The sequence below is a fragment of the Hyperolius riggenbachi genome, chromosome 6, assembly GCF_040937935.1.
Source record: "Hyperolius riggenbachi isolate aHypRig1 chromosome 6, aHypRig1.pri, whole genome shotgun sequence".
Lineage (NCBI taxonomy): Eukaryota > Metazoa > Chordata > Amphibia > Anura > Hyperoliidae > Hyperolius > Hyperolius riggenbachi.
This window is the reverse complement of record NC_090651.1, coordinates 55360833-55374799: the sequence shown is the minus strand read 5'-3', so window position 1 is coordinate 55374799 and position 13967 is coordinate 55360833. Positions and strand designations below refer to the sequence as shown.

The window sequence follows — 13967 nt, the reverse complement described above, 5'->3', positions numbered from 1 at the left end:
CTGAATGACCTTTAACAAATGATGACTCCTCGTTTAAAAGGAAAAAGTCATGTTAGCATCACAACAAAAAAAAAAGTGAGTAATGAAAGCTTCAAGAATTTCCTCAAAAATATTTTGCAATCTGCCCTCCTCTTCTCAGGAATTCCACGTTTGATTTGACATTATGTAAAAAGATTTTCTAATGAATAATCTCTGTGTAATGTGATTGTGATACAGTAGCACTGAAAATACAGCCTGCCCCTCCATTAACATCAGTGATGTCACATCAGACATGGTTTTCTAGCATGCCTGATCACCAGTGAGCCATCGGCTACACATGGAAATGCTTGGAAGGCGTCCAAAAGAATCTTGAACAACTGGCATTTAATGTAAGGTTCGGGTGTGTACAGGCCTTAAAGGGGTTCTGCTTAGCTTTTTACAAACAAAAACTGCCACTTACCTGGGGCTTCTATCGGCCCCCTGCAGCCGGAATGTCCCGCGCCGTCCTTTTATGCCGGTACCGGTGTAATTAGTCTAACTAGACGAATAGAATTGTGGCTGCGCAGCCGTGGCTTACTGCGCAGGTGCAGTACGAAGTTTTCCTGCACTGCGTAATAAGCTCCTGCTGACGCGCGGGAGCGAGCATACGCACGGCCACGTAGCCGCACTTCTATTCGTCTAGTCGAATAATTACACTGGTGCTGGTGGTGGAGAACAGCGCAGCGGGAGAGGACGGCGCGGGACATTCTGGCTGTAGGGGGCCGATAGAAGCCATTGTTCAAACTTAAAGGACACCCAAGGCAATAATAAACGAATGAAATAAACGATTGTATCAATCTTCCTTCTCCTAAAATGACTTTTTAAAGATATTCCACAGTTTTATTTTAGGTTTAAAATCTACTTTTTAAGTTTTAACTGTTTTATTGTTTTTGCTCAATGACAGTCATTGAAACATGCCAGAGCTAAAATCTATGAACTGTTGAACCTTTTTATCTCTTTCCTGCTCTCAGAAGCCATTTTCTGCTAGGAAAGTGTTTTATAGTTGGAATTTCTTATCAGTGAGGGTCACACTGTAGTCATGTCTTGAGTCAGGACTAAGTAAGCCACTTACATACCTTATATTTAACTCAGGCAGAGGAAGAAAAAAAAAAGGAACACAGCATAGTTATTTGCGTGCTAGGCACTGTACATACCCATGTCTATCTCATCATGTCACCTCGGGTGTCCTTTAAAGTGAACCTAGAGTCAACAAAAACATTTTTTGAAAAAAGAAGAGATTAACTCACCTGGGGCTTCCCTCGGCCCCCTGCAGACGATCAGTGCCCTCGCAGCCCCGCTCCGATGGTCCAGGACCCGCCGGCGAACACTTACGGTTTGGCAGTCACCGGCCGACAGGCATGGGAACGCGAGTGATTGTTCGCGTTCCCAGCCTGTATATCGCCCCCTATGCTACTATTGCGGCCTCCTGGGCTATCCTGCCCCTATCCCAGGGCTACCGGGGGACACCACGGGGACGTGCCGAAGCGTGCCTCTGCAGCAGAGCAGACGCCTGGACGTGAGGATCTCATCCGGGCCGGGCGGCTGAAATCGTTAATAGTCAAATTCCAGTAATCAAGATTACTGATTACATTCAGTTTTAACTGGGAGATTTCAAATCATTGTTTTAATGCATTTTAATTACTGGAATTTTACCATTAATAAAATTTGCTTTATGATTCCCACCCTGGCCATCCCTAATCTCCCATATATGTATGTCACAGTTAACCACACTATACCATTCGCCCTAGCTCTCAAGCCCGCTGTCTGGGTGTCACTCTGGCCTCCGCACTCTCCTTCACTCCAAACATCCAAAACCTCACAAAGTCCTGCAACTTCCACCTCCGTAACATCTGTAAGATCCGCCCTTTCCTGACCTCTGCCACCACCAAACTCCTCATCCATGCCCTCATAATTTCCCGCCTTGACTACTGCAATGCCCTTCTGTCTAGTCTCCCTATGACCTGAACAGCCCCACTGCAGTCCATCATGAATGCGGAAGCCAGAATTATCCACTGCTCCCATCGCTCCACCACGGCAGATCGCCTCTGTGAATCCCTCTACTGGCTTCCTATCCAGTCCAGAATCATATTTAAGATACTGTGTCTGACCTACAAATCTGTCCACAAAACCTGTTCAACCTACATTTCCGATCTTACCCAGAGGTACACACCTAGCCGCTCACTCTGCTCTTCCAATGGATTTCGACTGACCGCCCCCTGCATCACCCAGTCCCATGCACGCCTCCAGGACTTCTCAAGAGCTGCTCCAACACTATGGAACTCCCTACCTCCACCCATTATGGCAGCCCCCTCCTTCAACATCTTTAAGAAGGCCCTCAAAACTCACCTTTTCACTCTGGCCTACCACCCCTCACAAGTACTCTAAACCCGCAGCTGAGCTCTGGTCACTACCTCTCCCTCTAGATTGTAAGCCTTCAGGCAGGGTCCTCCTTTTGTGTCCTACTTGGTCATGCACCTTCATTACTGTGCACCCATGCAATGCATTTGAGTGAACTCAACTTGCCTAACCTCCATGCTCCCATCCAGTGACTAAGCATTACCTTTTAATCATCCTGTGCTGTGTGATCTGGTTTGCATGTTTTCCTGTATTGTATTATTGCTGTATGTCACCCCTAAATATTGTCTGTAACCTAAACTAATGTTCAGCGCTGCGTAATATGTTGGTGCTTTATAAATACAATAAATAAATAATAAATATAATGTGTGACCAGTGAATTACTTTATTATTGGACCTATATTGGTTCCTTTCCTTGCGTTTATAATTTTGACGATGACCGGTGATATTTTGAGCGACGCGCGATTGTTTCCGTGATCTTGTGATGTGGGTACAGGCGCATGAGCACGTGAATGGCGTTTAGCGACGCACGGCTATAATGACAGTCATAGCAGATCTTTAAAGAGACACCGAAGTGAAAAAAAAAAATATGATATAATGATTTGTATGTGTAGTACAGCTAAGAAATAAAACATTAGGAGCAGAGACATAAGTCTAGTAATGTTTCCAGCACAGGAAGGAGTTAAACTCCAGTTATCTATGCAAAAAAGCCATTGAGCTCCACAACTATATAACTGAAAATAAAAATATGATATCTTCTTTGCTACTAATCTTCTAGTAATTATCCGTACTATACAACCAAGTCATTATATCATACTTTTTTTTTTGCTTCAGTGTCTCTTTAAGATCAGACGACGCTGCGCAAAGTACCGTGATCGATTGACTTCCGTTCGTGCCCGTGGTGTAACATTGCGCATACTCTCACCTACAAAGCTTTCCACAACATCGCTCCTTCCCATCTTAAAGAGAACCTGAGGTGTGTTTAAAGAATGTTATCTGCATACAGAGGCTGGATCTGCCTATACAGCCCAGCCTCTGTTGCTAGCCCAAACCCTCCTAAGGTCCTCCTGCACTCTGCAATGCCTCATAAATCACAGCCGTGCTGTGAGGCTGTGTTTACATCTGTAGTGTCAGTCTCGGCTGCTCCTCCACCTTCTGCATAGCTCTGGTCCCTGCCCCCGTCCCTTCCCTCCAATCAGCGGGGAGGGAAGGGACGCAGGCGGGGACCGGAGTTCTGCAGGAGGCGGGAAGAGCAGCAGACTGACACTATAGAGATAAACACAGCCAGCTCTGACAAGCTGTGTGTCAGCAGCGTGGCTGTGATTTATGAGGGATTGCAGAGTGCAGGGGGACCTTAGGAGGGTTTGGGATAGCAACAGAGGCTGGGCTGTATATGCAGATCCAGCCTCTGTATGCAGATAACATTCTTCAAACCCGCCTCGGGTTCTCTTTAATCAACTTATTTCCAAATACCATCCTACACGCAATCTCCGTTCTGCTAACAATATCCTTCTGTCTTCTTCCCTGATCACCTCTTCCCACTCCGAGGATCGAGAGAAGTCTTGTAAGCGGAAGTGGGAAGAAGTGATCAGGGAAGAAGACAGAAGGATATTGTTAGCAGAACGGAGATTGCGTGTAGGATGGTATCTGGAAAAAATAGTAATCACACTTACTATTTTTAGGCGCAATCTGAAAACTCACCTCTTCAGGCAAGCATACTCTCCTACCTAGGACCCCGCCCACTAACCACCATTTCTACCACTCCACACACAGCTTCCCTTTACCTACTGTCCTATACCTTACACAACTGTAAGGCCTTTTGGCCAGGGCTCTCTTCCCCTTTTGTCTCACAATGCTGTGTAATGGGTGTACATAGCTCCCACCCCTGTGTAAAATATGTAGTTAATTTGTTCACTGCTTTAGCTGTTATACCCTCTTGTCTTGTATCAACTGTTGTATTGTACACTTTGTATCGTTATACCTTGTATGCTATTGTACAGCGCCACGGAAGACGTTGGTGCTATATAAAATCAATAATAATTGCCAGCCAGAAGATGGATCATGGAATGTTTGACGTCAGGGAGACGTCGCTGGATCCATCTTCCTCAGTCGGTGGAGAGCACGGTATTTATTTTATTTATTTGTAAGGCGCCAACATATCACGCAGCGCTGAGTATTCAGCTTAAAGTGGATTCGAGGTAAACTTTTACACATTGCATAATTGTGTTCCTTTCATATAGTTTATAGGGCATTCCTCAAGCCAAATACTGGTTTTGTTTTAATACTCTAATTCTCTATAAACTAAACAAGCCACGCCCACAGCTTCTCCAGAGAGCCTTGGCATTTTGAGCCTTAGTAGCAAGGGCTCATGGGAGCTCAGTCTGGGCAGGAGGAGGAGGTTACTAGCCAGAGATTTCAGAGGCAGGGGGAGGAGGGAGGAGGAGAGGGGACTGAATTTACACACAGGCAAGCGGATAGCATCTCCAGCCCTCAGCCTGTGACAATGTGACAAACAGAACATGGCTGCCCTCATTGTATCACAGGAATAAATAATCATGAACTGTTGAAGCTGTTTGCAGATAGATATGTTGTGTAAACTATCTAAACTTTAGATAAGATATATAGACAAGCTACTTGTTATAGTTAGTTTCTTATCTCGGATCCGCTTTAAGACTACGGGGCTGGAAAAAGCAAGGTAGGGGAAATGTTACGTCACAAAGTACACGTAACCTTTAATATATCACCAAACAAGCTAGTCGTGAAATCGGCAAGAAAATATTAGAAGCACACAACTAAATAAGATACTGTACTGCATTTCCCCTTATTATCATAGCCAGAAAACATATCCCAGGCTCCTTCCAGTCTCCACTTATATCTTTCATGAGTTTATCAGTATGACAGGATTATACCATAGAATATATTACTTGTTATCAGGTCCAATAGCGAATAAGTAAAGAAGGCAATGGACAAACCATAAGGCAGCAACAGAAAAGTTCTTAGACAGAAACCAGCGGTTTTAAATAACTTGGCAAACCCTTCAACAAAAGGGCAAAACCAGAAAACAACTTTGGTTTTAATAATATTTGGACAACGTGTGCGTGAAAACAACAAGAAGTTTTTGTGTGTTATGAAGCAGCAGCTTCCCGTGGGAAGAGTTCAGGGAAGGGGGGGGGGGGGGGGGGGAAGGAAGAGCAGATGCAAGTCACATGGAGTCAGTTTGGCCGCAGGCACAAACGTGCTGCAAGACGCATCGCAGACACAGATATATGTCCAAGCAATGATGATATTTTACAAAACAAATGTATAATCCTAGAGCCAAGATAAATAAAATAACCGCAATTGGGATGACTTTAAAGGACAACTGTAATGAGAGGGCTATGGACGCTGCCATATTTATTTCCTTTTAAGCAATCCAGTTGCCTGGCAGCCCTGCAGATCCTCTGCCTCTAATAATTTTAGGCATAGACCCTGAACAAGCATGCAACAGATCAGGTGTTTCTGTTATTATTGTCAGATCTGACAAGATTAGGTGCATGCTTGTTTCTGGCGTGATTCAGACACCACTGCAGCCAAATAGATTAGCAGGACTACCAAGCAACTGGTATTGTTTAAGGGCTCGTTTCCACTGTAGCGGTGCGGAATCGCCTGGATTCCACCGCAGAAGAAATCGCATGCGGCTGCGTTTCCGCATGCGGATTTACCCACGATTTCGCATGCGATTTTGCATGGCAAGGAGCCAGGCGAATTTAACCATGTTACAAATGGAGGAGGAGGCTGGCAGGCACTCGGAAATGATATGTGACAGGCAGGACGGTAGCAACCAGGTAAACTACGTGCTCAAGACTCTGGAGCAAAGTCAATGCAAAAATAGTGAAGGAGAACGGAAGGAGTCTGGCACTGTAGTTTATTACAAGCTTAAATGACAGCAGTGCAACGTTATGAAAGCATTCATGAAGGTGACATGATACATTTCAATCTGGCGTGCAGCAAGTAGCTAAACGTGATGTCACTGTGCATAAATCAAATGGCTGTACCTGGTTGGGGGAGGCAGCAGGTGTGGGCGCCAGTGTGGTGCACGGCCTAACGACCGTTTCGCAGGGCAAGGTGCCTAGCTTCTTCTGAGGGAAAAGGTGCTTTCATAACGTTGCACTGCTGTCATTTAAGCTTGTAATAAACTACAGTGCCAGACTCCTTCCGTTCTCCTTCACTATTTTTGAATTTAACCATGTCACTGCCTGTGCAAAGCTCCATTGCTTTACATGCGAAATCGCATGCGAAATCCGCATGACAAAGCCGCATGCGATTTCCCTATTGAATGCATTAGCGGCGATTCGCCCGCATTCCTGCCGCATGCGAAATCTGACTACCCTGTCGTGCAGATTTTTCCCGCACGCCGAAACGCACCCGCACAAGTGGAAACAATCCCATCCACTTGTATTGCCTATGCGAATGCGCATGCAGTGTCTGCATGCGGATTTGCTATAGTGGAAACGAGCCCTCACAGGCAATAAACATTGAAGCAGCCTCTATATTCCCCTAATTTCAGTTGTCCTATAAGCGGCAGTATGGTAGATGATTGGCTCCCAGTCTTGCCTTGCAGTTCGTAAGGTGCCCATAGATTACCCCACGGTGTCCGATCCACCATCCGAATCGATAATTATGATCGAATCAGATTAAAATCGGTGCCGCCAAGAGCATGCCTTATTGATAATGTCACACATGCATCGATCAGACAAGCTGGAAAATCTCAGGCCAACATGCTGGATCGGGTGTGCTATGGTAATGGCGTGCAAACGCAACTGAGACCCCTGGCCACTGTCCTCACTAATGATTTCTGCCCCCCATCCCCAGTGCCCGTGCAGTTTACCTGCCGCCGCCCTCGTATTTCTGCATTCGGCCCTACATATAGCAAGTGGGGCGATAACAAGCACCCGGCTCTTGTAGAAGCGGTGACTTCACCTCCTGTCAGTTACCCACATGAAACGGGCCCAAGAACCCAGACAGGACTGTGCCCTGAGGTGCCATACTGTTTTATCAACAGATTTATTGCATAGTTGCTGAATATTATTTGTCTATTTTGTATAATAAAATGTATTGAAGGATAAAAACGTAAACTTACCAAATTACACTCAAAAAACAAAGCTGGAACTCCTACTTGGGATGTCCACAAATACAGATCTGACCACTGTGGCTACACAAGTCCACACAACTGCGCTCCACACATCGTGACATCAGCTTCAATCTACGCAAAGAAAGACAGGAAGTAAGGGCCCAAGCCTGCTGTTGCTTCACACATTGGTCTGCTTCCAAAATGTATTTATTTTTAGATAAAGAGGAAGAGGCATAAATCGTGATTTAGAAACAATGCAGAATGGACACATATTGGCTCACAGCGACCAGATCAGAATCAGAATCAGAATCAACTTTATTCGCCAAGTGCGGCAGGAGCCGCACCCGGAATTTTTTGTGGACACACGGCAATTGGCATGAAAAGCAAAAATCAAAAACAATTGGCATAAAAAACAACGTCAACATGGTACAGATAATGGCTACATAGACACAACCGCAGTTTGACAAGACAGTGACAGCAATTGGCAAACAGCACTTGGTACAGGTGCTTAGACACCCAGACGTCAGTTTAACAGGCAGCAGCAGTTCATAGATCAGTTCATAGATCTGGTTGGCAGAATTATCTTATGCAAGCGGACATACTGTACGGTGACACGTGGTACTGCGTGGCCAGCTAGAGACAAGTTCCTTCTGTGCTCGTATTCCGCAGAGGGGTGGCTGGGGGAGATTCGGGGGTGTCAGTTGGGAGAGTGCATGATTAAGTAGAATTAAGTAGAATTAAGTAGAGCAACCGCTTGGGGAAAGAAGGTGTTTTTATGCCTCGTGGTTTTGGTGAGAATGGTCCTATAACGGCGACCTAGAGGAATGGGGACGAAGAAGCGACTGCCCGGGTGGGAGGGGTCCTGAATGATCCTGTTTGCCCTAGACCTCATTCTAGATGACTGCAGGATGTCCAGGGTCGGCAGGGGTGACCCAATGATCTTCTCAGCAGCACTGATTACCCTTTGGAGTTTGTGTTTGTCCCTTGCATTAGCCCCGGAATACCAGACAATGATGGAGGAGCAAAGGATAGACTCGATGGTGGCAGAGTAGAAGCTGATCATTAGCTCCCGCGACATCCCGAACTTCTTCAGCTGCCTGAGAAAGAACAGCCTCTGCTGGGCTTTCTTTTGAATTACGGAGGAGTTCGCCTCCCACTTCAGGTTGTCTGTGATGGTGGTGCCAAGGAACCGAGCGCTGTGTACCCTGGAGACCTCAGTACCATTAATGGAGACTGGACTGGGAGACGGAGCGTTCCTTCTGAAGTCCACAATTAGTTCCACGGTTTTTGCTGTGTTTAATACAAGTTTGTTTTCCTTACACCACCTGAGGATCCGCTCAATCTCCTTACGATATTCGTGCTCGCCGTTTTCATCTATGAGGCCTATTATGGTGGTGTCATCTGCAAACTTGATGACCTTGACAGAGTCTGCGGATGAGGTACAGCTATTCGTATACAGTGAGAAGAGAATCGGGGACAGCACGCACCCTTGCGGGGCACCAGTGTTGGTGATTCTAGCACTGGAAGAGCAGCCGCCGATCCTGACTAACTGCGACCTGTTGGTCAGGAAATCCTTGATCCAGGTGCACAGGTTAGGGTCAACACCAAGTCGTGCTAGGCTTTCATACAGGATGGTTGGACAAATGGTGTTGAAAGCGGAGCTGAAGTCTAGGAGCAGGATCCTGGCGTAGGAGCTTGGTTTATCCAGATGTTCCATGATGTGTGCTAGACTGATGTTGATAGTGTCCTCCACGGACCGGTTGGCCTTGTATGCAAATTGCAGGGGATCCGTTTTGGTGTCGGTGTGCTCCTTCAGATAGGAAAGAATCAGCCTTTCAAAGGTTTTCATGATTATTGGAGTTAAGGCAACCGGTCTGTAATTGTTTAGTTCCGTAACACCTGGCTTCTTGGGGACCGGAATGATATTCGCTATCTTGAAGCAGGAAGGGACCTTGCTCACTGTCAGGGATTTGCTGAAGATTGACGTTAGGATCGGGGCTAGCTGGCTTGCACAGGTTTTCAGGCAGGCTGGAGATATGCCGTCCGGGCCTGGAGACTTCCTGGGGTTGAGCTTCTGGAGGTGCCGTAGTACGTCAGCCTCCCAAACAGTTACCGGTGCTTGGAGGGCAGTGGCCGCTTGGGGGGGTGTGGCAGGAGGCTTCCCGGGTGAGGATGAGATTGCTAGGTCCTCAGAGTGGGTGGGAAGGTGCTCGAACCTGCAATAGAATTTGTTGAGCTCCTCGGCTAGCGCAATGCTCGGAAGTGTGTGTTGGGGAGGGGGCTTGAAATTAGTAGCTGCCCTGAGGCCTTTCCAGACATCCCGTATGTTGTTAGACTGAAGGTCCTGTCTTAGTTTGTTTGAGAAGTCCCGCTTTGCCGCCTTCAGCTCTCGGTTTAAGGAGTTTCTGGCTTCCCTGAACTCCTCTGGGGTGCCGGATTTGTGTGCTTCTTCTTTGATTTTCCGTAGGTGGCGTAGCTTGCCATTGAACCAAGGTTTGTTATTTGGGAAGACTTTAACGTTCGTTGTTGGAATGCATGACTCTTCGCAGAAGCGGATAGACAACTTTACTTACGGTAACGTCTTTTCCGGTAGTCAGGAGGACAGCACCCCTGGATGAGACTTGTCTCCCTCCCCACCGTGGACAGGAACTGCAAAAGAAGAATTTGCATAAGCGACAGGCAGCCTGCTATATAAGCTACTTACTTGCTGCTATACTTCAGTAAATATAAAAGATAATACGGACATTAATAATGCTTATACAAACCTCTGATACTCCACCCAAAAAGGGCGGGTTGTAGGGGTGCTGTCCTCCTGACTACCGGAAAAGACGTTACCGTAAGTAAAGTTGTCTTTCCCGGATCGTCACTCGGACAGCACCCCTGGATGAGACGATATACTAGAGATCAGGCTTAGGGTGGGACCACTGCTTGCAGAACCTTCCTTCCAAAGGATAAATCTGTGCCTGCAGATACATTAAGTCGATAATGTTTCACAAACGTGTTATGACTCGACCATGTTGCAGCTCTGCATATCTGATCAATAGAGGCCCCTGTCCTCTCTGCCCATGACGTAGAGATACCTCTTGTAGAATGAGCCCTGACAGAAGAAGTTAACGTCTTCCCTTGCACCTGGTATGCTGATACAATTGCTTGCTTGATCCAACGTGCTAGGGTTGTCTTAGAAGCCTTATTTCCTCTTGACCTGCCTGCAAACAGGACAAAAATTGCGTCTGACTTTCTCCAAGAGTTAGTCCTTTCCAAATAATGTAATAAACATCTTCTTACGTCTAGAGAATGTAGTCTCTTTTCCTTATCATTTGTGGGATTCTCACAAAATGACGGAATATAAATTTCTTGGTTTCTGTGAAATGAGGAAACCACTTTAGGAAGGAATGCTGCATCCGGGCGTAATGTTACTCTATCTTCTGAAATAACACAATACGGCTCCTTTATGGATAAAGCTTGTAGCTCCCCTATCCTTCTTGCAGTAGTAATGGCTAGAAGAAATATGGTTTTTAATGTTAGGAATTTGTCAGAGACCTGAGATAAAGGTTCAAATGGAGACTCGCATAGACCCTGTAAGACCGTATTGAGATCCCAAGCAGGTACTCTTGATCGTATAGATGGTTTTAGTCTTCTCAGTGCCTGAAAAAAACGAACTATATAAACTTCCTGTGCTAACTTTCTTTCCAGAAAAACACTCAGGGCTGATACCTGAACCTTCAGAGTACTAACACTGAGGCCCTTCTTATAGCCACATTGTAAAAACTCCAAAACTGACCTAAGTGATCTATTGTTAAAAGATCTGTTTGCACACCAGTCCTTAAAGACTCTCCATGCCTTCTGGTAGATTCCCCGAGTTACCTTTTTCCTACTATTGAGTAATGTTTCTGCCAGATCATCTGAGAAGCCCTTGGACTTTAGTATTTCCCACTCAGGTTCCAGGCTGATAGATGAAGTAGACTCAGATCTGGATGCAACACTGGGCCCTGGGACAACAGGTCCTGTATCAGTGGGAGTACTATTGGTTCTGATATCGCTAGAGACTGAAGTAATGTGAACCATGGACGTTTGGGCCACATTGGAGCAATCAATATGAGTCTCGCCTTGTCCTGAATGATCTTCTTCAATACTCTTGAAAGTAATGGAATTGGAGGAAAAGCATACATCATCATACCCTCCCAACTGATTGTGAACGCATCCACCGCCCAAGGTGAATCCTCCTGGTATAGGGCACAAAATTTCCGACATTTTGAGTTCTTTCTCCTGGCGAATAAATCCAGTTCTGGGCATCCCCACTGTGAAATTATCATCTGAAAGACCTTCTGGTTGAGTGACCACTCGTTCTGGTCCAGCCTCTCCCTGCTTAGATAATCCGCCACCTGGTTCGATGTCCCCTTTAGGTGACGTGCCTGTAGAGACTCGATATTGCTTTCTGACCAAAACATAATCTTTGATGTCTGCTTCCATAATATCTGACTTCTCGTGCCTCCCTGTCTGTTTAAGAATGCCACAACTGCCTTGTTGTCGGTCTTTATAGTTACATGCAATCCTCTGATTTGATCCTTGAAGTGTAGTAGTGCCATCCATACTGCTTCTAGTTCTCTGCTGTTTGATGACCTTGAGCTGATCTGTACAGACCACTGTCCCTGGGCTGGAAGAGCATCCAGGTGTGCTCCCCATCCCCATAAACTGGCATCCGTTGTGATTATCCTTTGTTCCGGGTAATTCCACAAACGACCTGTTAAAAAGTGAACCCGATCCTGCCACCACAACAGAGACACTTTTATGCTGTGAGGAATAGAGATCCTCCTGTCTAACACTGTGAGGCTCCTGTTCCATGATCTGAGTATCCACAACTGTAGTACTCTTGCGTGGAATTGTCCCCACTGTACTGCGGGAAATGAGGCTGTTAGGAGTCCGAGTATTACCATTGCTTTCCTCAGCGATATTGTTCTTGAGTTCTGAAAGGAAAAAACAGCGTTTAGAATGGCAAAAATCTTTCTATCAGGCATGAAGATCTTCTTTCTAGTATCAATGTTAAAACCTAGAAACTCTATGACCTGGGATGGAACAAGGGAACATTTCTCCCAATTAATAAGCCAACCCAACTGCTGGAGATAGTCTAATGTCGATAATGTCTGTGACCTTACCACTTCAGCTGAAGGGCCCCAAATCAAAAAATCATCTAAATATCCGAGGATATTGATTCCCCTCAGTCTAAGCTCGGCTAAAACCTCGGACATCACCTTGGTAAATAGCCATGGTGCAGAGGAAAGTCCAAAAGGAAGAGCAATAAACTGAAAATGTCTTACCTCTTCCTCCATGAGCACTGCAAATCTTAGATACTGTTGAGATGATGGATGGATGGGCAGGTGAAGGTATGCGTCCTTGAGATCTATGGAAGCAAGAAAATCGTTTCTCTGCAAGAGATGAATCACAGATTTTATATTGTCCATCCTGAATTTTCTGTATTTCACATTTAGATTTAACTTTTTTAGGTTTAGGATAAACCGGTAAGTTCCCTGTGGCTTTTTCACCAGAAACACATGAGAATAGAACCCTTTTCCTCTCTGGTAGCTTGGTACATATCTTATTACCCCCTTCTCCTGTAGGGACAGGACCTCGTTCTGTAATGCCAGACACTTTCTTTGATCCTGGGGATGTGGAGTAATGCAAAACCTTAGAGGAGGAGGATGACTGAACTCGATCTGGTACCCCTCTGAAATAATCTTTAGCAACCACTGACTTGTGAACTGAGGCTGCCATACTTCCAAAAAGTTTGCAACCCTCCCCCCCACTGGGATCCTGGCGTCATTGCTTATCCTATCTCTTGGCAGGATTGAAGTTGGGTTTTGACTTCTGCGGTCTATACGGGGCCCAACGTTTACCCTTGGAAGATTTGGAGTCCTGCTCAGATCTGTTGGGGGGACGAAATGGCCGCTTATACTGAAATGGTCTTTTCTTTTCTGGAAAGTTTTTCTTTCTATCTGATGTTCTATCTAGTGTATCATCTAATTTTGATCCAAAAAGCAGCCCCCCCTCACATGGAATACCACACAGTTTTGATCTCGAGGAATTTTCACCATTCCAGGTTTTAACCCATATACCTCTTCTGGCTGAGTTAACTAAGGCGGTCGTTCTGGCCGTAAGTTTTACTGTGTCATCTGCAGCATCTATAATATAATTAGAGGCATTTAAAACTTTAGGAAAATCGTTAAGAATCTCTTCTCGGGGAACACCGGAAGCGATCTTATTCTGCATTTCTAACAGCCATGTCTTCAATGATCTACTCACTGCTGTTGAAGCTACAGCGGGCTTAAATGTCAAGGAAGAGGATTCCCATGCTCTACGCAGAAGGTTGTCCATCTTTTTGTCGATTGGATCCTTCAGACTTCCAAAATCCTCAAATAATAAGTCCGTTTTCTTTGACACCTTTGAAAAAGATGGGTCCAACCTAGGCGGAGGACCCCAAAACCCCTGA

The 13967-nt window shown here is 45.7% G+C and overlaps 1 protein-coding gene across 4 annotated transcripts in view; it reads right to left on the bottom strand.

Annotated features, from left to right (window-relative positions):
- The window catches only part of JAK1 (Janus kinase 1), a 199629-nt gene that overhangs the window by 157465 nt on the left and 28197 nt on the right, over positions 1–13967 (bottom strand). The window contains exon 3 of one of the 4 annotated variants that reach the window (XM_068239307.1): positions 7493–7615. The exons of the other annotated variants lie outside the window; for them this stretch is intronic. The gene's annotated coding sequence lies outside the window, so the exon portion shown is untranslated. The remainder of the gene's footprint in view (positions 1–7492; positions 7616–13967) is intronic. 4 annotated transcript variants of the gene reach the window in all.